Raw genomic sequence first — 6,016 nt, forward strand, 5'->3', positions numbered from 1 at the left:
CTACATTTCAAAGGACAGCTGGAGGCAATGACTAAATACTGCCTGTTAGATGCAGGGAAAAGGCCAAGCAAAACTGTTTTGCTGTGGCCATTGTGAAATTGTCCCCCAGATACTGATGGAAAGATTCTTTCTATCAGGTCAGGTACCAGCTCCAGCTGGATAATTGTCCACAGGGATGACACCCATGGTGCTGCTCTTCCTCCCTGGAGGTGACTAGCTCTGTGGAAGCTCTGTTTCTGTAAAGTGTTATCTGTGAACTTTTGTAGTGATCTCCAGCTCATGTAAGGTTTGAGTGAAGTGGAATGACTCCCAAACATCTGAAGCCCAGATATCCTTCCAGAGGAGCAGGCGATGCAAGGGGAGCTGATGGGGCCTCTCCTGCCATCCATCTGCACTTCTCCACTCAGATTTCCAGCTTTGGTAATAAAGCCACAGCACCTGGAGTTTCAGAGCACTCTTTGGGTCATTCTGTATGTCAGGCTTGAGCTCCATTCCTTCTCTGCTCACGTGCCAGAGCAGATTTGTGACACTTTGCAGGGTAGGGAACCTGAGGTGGAAGCAGTTTCCAGGTGTGGCTGGGCTGCACACACAGCTTGGGCCGCTGCTCCTGTTCCCTGCAGGGAGGGAGCCCAGGAAAGGTTGGTGCCTGCTGTGCTTGCCTGAGGCTTTGCCATCAAGTAAGTACCAGGTCTGTCTTTAAAACTGCTCTGGGTTTGCAGCTCAGCTTTTCTCCACGCATCAGTGAAGTTGCAGAAGCCTGAGTTGTGTGTTTGATGCAGCAGCTGGGCCCAGCTGCAGGAGGGATGTGATGGACACGGGCCCTGCCTTTGCTGGCACCTGCTCAGGCTGAGCCCAGGTTCCCAAAGCTACACCAGGGACTCTGAACCTTCCTTCACCTTCTCTCTAAGCTATTAATTGCTTAACTAGGTTTAAAGCAAAGGAGAGGGATTTGCTACTTTGGGGCAACAAAGTGATAGGAAAGATGAGTGCTAATGTCTTTTCAAACAATTCCACGGGTGAGAGGTGAGTGTTAACAACTTTGGGAGGGTGTTGGTGTCTCTACCCCCTCCAGCAGGTTTGTCACAGTCCAGGCAGTCTCACTTCTGACCCAGGCAAGGCTCTGCACAAGCCTGAGTTTCTGGACTTTGGGGTAAATCCAAGTTCAAGGGGGAATAGGTGGAAGGCATTTTTGGCAAGGTTGCACCTCCCAGCACCTCAATGGGCAAAGGGAGAGTTTGGGATTGAAGGAGGCCCGGTGACCTCTCTCTAATGAAGCTGCAGGACTGTGCTGCCTCCTCTATGGACACTGGCTTTTCACAGCCTGATTTTTCCACACAAAAGCACATCCTGAGCCAGTGCCAGCAGACCTGCACAGGGCAAGGCTGCCTTTGTGTAGGAACCACTGGCATTGCTGTTTCTCCTTCCCCCGAGGTGACAATCCCTAGCACCTGATCCTCACCTGAACATTTTCACCTGCTGCCTGGCTGGGCCATGCCCTTTTCTCTTGTCCTTCACCAAAGCCTCCAGCTCTGCAGAGTGACAACCACAGCTGTAGTATCAGGCAGGCTCTTCAGGAATATTTATCCTGGCTCTTGTCTGGCGTAGCACCTGACTTCTGGAGCAGCCCAAAGCCTTTGAGATGTTCTGGGGCTTTGTTTCTGCCTTTTCACCAGGACAAATGAGTTGAAGTATTGCTGTGGGAACAGATTCTGTTCACAAGCTGCGGGGACAGGGAGGCAGAAGTTGTCCACAACTTTTTTCTAACGTGTGTTAATTAGGCATAACTTTATCTTGCATTCTTATGAGCTGTGATGATGTGGAGGGCAGCAGCCTGTTCCCAGTTCAGACTGTCCTTTACATTTTGCTGCTGAGCACTGACAGAGTTCACTTGGGTTCCAGTTGTGTTGTTGGGATAAATTTGTGATTGATTTTGCTTCATAACTACTGTGAAGGCTGCAGACTGAAGCCATGGGGACAAGCTTGTGGACTGAGGGGGTAATTAAAGAGCAAAGTAAAAATAACTTGATAGTTAATAGGCCTTTGCCTTTGGCAATGTTGAATTTTGTTGCAGGATTCTAGTGCTTCTCAAGGGGAGTTTGTGACCTTTAGAAGGACAAACAGCAGGCTGTCTCCTGGAGCAGAGTGCAGCACATCTGGATCTGAAATGCTGGAGCAGTGCCTCTGCTGCCTTTCTCTTGCTCTGCCTGACACTGAACCATGTTGCTGCTTCTCTTTTGCCCTCCTGGTTCCTTGCTCAGAACTCTCAATCCTGCAGCCACAGCTGCTTCCCCTGGAAACACCTGCCCAGCACTCAGCAGACAGATGTGCTGGAAGAACCCACGTGCTGGGTTTACCTAGCCTGAAGAAGGATAAAGCTGTAGGGGGTGGGGGAAAATTGAGAATCTTTAATACCTCTGCCAAATTATGTTTTTAATACAACCTGAACATGCAGGATGGTGGCAGCACACTTTTTCCCACTCTGCATCCTGATTTGTAGACTCACACAAGGTGAAGATGGCTGTGGTGGTTTGACAGGAAACACCTTTCACACCCCTAACAGGTTATGGAGAGCAGCTTCTGCTCAAAGGAGGTGGAAAGAGGTTTGGTGTCTCTGCTGTAGTGGAGAGATTTTAAATGCATTTACTCATCATTATGCAATTGTAAATGAGCTGCTGTGAGGCTTGCTCTAAAAGAATATTCAAGTGGCAAATCCATTTATCATGTAGGAGGCAAAGGAAGGAAACAGCAGCTGGGATTCCCACAGCAGGCTCTCTTCTCTGCTTAGTGTGGGGAAGCTCTCCATGCTCCACTCCCTGCTGTGACATTTCATAGACCATTATGGCTTGGAAAGGGAAATTAGTGCAAAAGTGCATCTCTGATTTATTTAAACTCAACTCCCCTTACAGGAGCGAGTGGGAGTTCCCTGCCCATGGGATGGATGGCAGAATTTGGGGGGTGTGTTTAGTATGGCCCAGAACTTGCAGAAGGGAAAGCTGGGTTCCAGCAGGGCTGCAGCGTGGTGTGGCTGGGTCTTTCTCTACAGCCCCACAGTGGAGCTCAGATTCCTCAGACTCTTCTGATTTAGAGAGTGCCTGAGCCATTTGTGCTCTGCTGGCAGGTGAGTTGTGCTGGCATTGTCCAGATTGTGAGGGCCAGCCCCAGCTATCAGTGGTGGGAATTAAAACCCTTTGCATGTGGGATTGCTCATTCTCTCCTGATTGGGTATTACTGTCCCTGCTTTTCTATTGTTTCTGTGGGATTATTTTCATCTTGGGTCTGGTGGCAGTTTTATTTTCTGATGTTATGAATAAAACTTATAAAAAATAAATAAAGAAATAAAAAAAAAAATAAAACTTGTGCATAATCTGTAACAATCCCCCTTGGTAGGAAATGCCCGTGACCTCACCTGGCTCACAGAACTGGGTGTGATCTGAGGCCAAGCAGTGAAGCTGCCACCCAACCCCTTCTAAACCTCAGCTTAGATGGAAAAGCATCAATTCCTGTTTGCTTTTAATGCAAAGAGCACTTCTGCAGAGCAGTTCTTGTTCTGCTGCGAACCAAAGGCAGCAAATTCCAAACCCATCAGGCTCTGAGCCTTTAATGTTGAGAGTGCTGGTAAGATGTGGAAGGCAACAGGTATTTATCTTCACAGGCACCTGAGGAAGGGCATGTTCCACAGCCTGTGGCTTATTCATGTGTCAAATGCTGCTGTAACATCTAATTTTTTTTAAAAAAAAAAAGCTTTTGGGAGGTGATTTACTGTGAAGTTCGGATTTTCAGCAGAACACAAAGTCTTTTTCCCTAAAGCAGCATGTGACACAATCATACCTTCAGATCAGCAGCCAGGCTCTCTCTTCCTTCTTGTTCACTAGTTAAATCCTGCAGCACTCAGCCTTTGGAGAGGTTGAAGGCCTGAGTAGAATTCAAGGCAGTCATCTGTCTTGCATGGGCTTTGGATGTTAGGGTGACATCCTTATTCCTTAACCCAGCTGCAGAGGAACAATCCAGTACTGAAACTGTCAGAAGTCAAAAGGCTGCAGGAGAAACTCTTGATAGAATTTTTTTTTTTTTTTTTTTTTTTTTTTTTTTTTTTTAATGACTTACAAGTCTGGTTATTGCAACTTTTGGTCTTACTGGATTCTTTTCTCTTCCCCAGGTCAGTACCTAATTCTTGGGTGAAAAGCCCAAAAGGAAGGCTGTGCTCAGTTGGATCAAGCTGTACAGAGAAACAGTTCTTTCCTTCTGCTCCCTGTGGGGATGGCACCCTACAGTGTGAGAGCTGGCTTCCCTGGAGCTGTTTTATTGGTCAACAAAATATTGTGTAGGTGCACAGCTCATTCTTCTGCCTCTCTGGAGAAGCAACTGTCCCAGCTCCCTGTGCTGTGCTCTGTCTGGCAGGATGCACTCACTGCACAGGTCACGATCCAGCAGCCTGGATCAACCAATGAAATCTGAGACTGCGCCCAAACAACCTCCAAATTCCCTTCCCTGTCAACCAGAAAGTCCAGAAATAGGAATGCTGCTTCATTACCACAGCATTTCCATGCCTGTGCCTTGCAGTGTGTGCAGAGCCCTCCCCTGTGTCCAGGCCTTTCCAAGCTGCCTGCTGAGCACTCACCTGCACCCATCTCACAGCATCACCTCTCCAGCAGAGCAGCGCCCTGCCATGGCCTGAAGGGCTCTCACTGAACCTCCAGCAAATGGGAATCTGTGTCGGGCTGGAAAGTCAGAGATCTGCGTCTCACTGTGCCAGAAAACCTCCACAAGCTGAAGGGCAAGCCAGAGATAGAAAAGCCACCAGCATGTGGCTGTTGTCCTGCTGGTGAGTGCTGCTAAAATGCCATGGCTAAGCCAGATAAGACCATTTCAGCTCCAGCTGGTGCTGGTGCACAGCTCAGTGCTTGCAGCCAGTTCTTCTGCTCAGGGCAGGGCCCTGAGAGCCTGAGCTGTGCTGGGGCTGCTCAGCCCTGCCAGCCACAGCAGCTCCTGCAGCCCTTCAGCTGGAAAGGTGCAGAAAAGGAAGAAATCCCTAAGAATGAGCCTCTCTTGAAGCTGGCAGAGCTGCTGCCAAGATCCTTTTCAAGCACTTACCAGGCAAGATTTGACAAAGGGCAGACTGGTCCAAAGGGAACGCAGTGAATCAGGGCAGCTATTTATACTCCTGTAGGGATGCTGGGTCAGCCATTTCCCATGAGCTCTTAATTCCTTTGTTCATTTTCCCCTATTCATAAGGACGTCTCTAGAGACTTTCTTAGGAGGTGTGTGGAGGCTTTCCCCCCCTGCTTGCACTCTCACATATTTCTCATTCCTGCCTTGAAGGACTTTGATTTACTGAGGCTTTATTTCAGCTTAAGAAATGTCTTGCAGAAAAATCATCAGTACTGGTGAGAGAAACACCTCAAACCAGTTCAGGATTAGACAAACACATATCAAAAGTTTATACTTTAGAGGAAGAGGAAGCCTCATCAGGAGCCAAGTACTGACAGACTGTCATCACGGCTGGAACCGAGTGTGGGTGAGGAAAAACATCAAAGAATTTTCTATAGCCTGTTTCTCACCTGCTGATTGTGGTTATTTGTCAAGTCAGGGAACCAGAGCCTTTCCTTGGACTGGGGGGCAGTGACACACAGAATCTCAGAGGCTGATTGTGGAAAAGCTGCCTTCCTGCTGCTGCTCTGGGGAACTAAGATTTTATAGCTCATGCACCTGATCCCATTGCACATTAGGATGCCCTTTTTCCTTACCAGACTTTTTCTCTAGATTAGCAAATGAAGAAAACTTATTTTCCCTTGTGTCAGGGAAAAACCCCGTGCCATTCCCTATAAGGGGTGCAGGCTGTTCAGTGTATCCTGTACCCATTCCTTGAGAGCAGCCAAGCACAGAAACACCAATTTTAACTTTTAAATGATAAACTAAAGTTTCTATGTAGCCAGTGAATTTAAGAGATATTTGTGTAGTGAGTCTTGCAGCTAATATTTCTCCTGAGAGTTGCAGAGAAGGGGGAAAGGAGACTGAA

At 47.9% G+C, this 6,016-nt stretch overlaps 1 long non-coding RNA gene across 1 annotated transcript; it reads left to right on the forward strand.

Moving 5' to 3' along the window:
* Window positions 1–1,533: 1,533 nt before the first annotated feature.
* LOC147649177 (uncharacterized) lies at window positions 1,534–6,016 on the forward strand. The gene is made up of 2 exons (XR_015279455.1): window positions 1,534–3,118; window positions 4,157–6,016. It is a non-coding gene; the product is annotated as an uncharacterized LOC147649177 (long non-coding RNA).

This window comes from Cyanistes caeruleus, chromosome 27 (assembly GCF_971803275.1).
Source record: "Cyanistes caeruleus chromosome 27, bCyaCae1.hap1.1, whole genome shotgun sequence".
NCBI classification, from domain to species: domain Eukaryota; kingdom Metazoa; phylum Chordata; class Aves; order Passeriformes; family Paridae; genus Cyanistes; species Cyanistes caeruleus.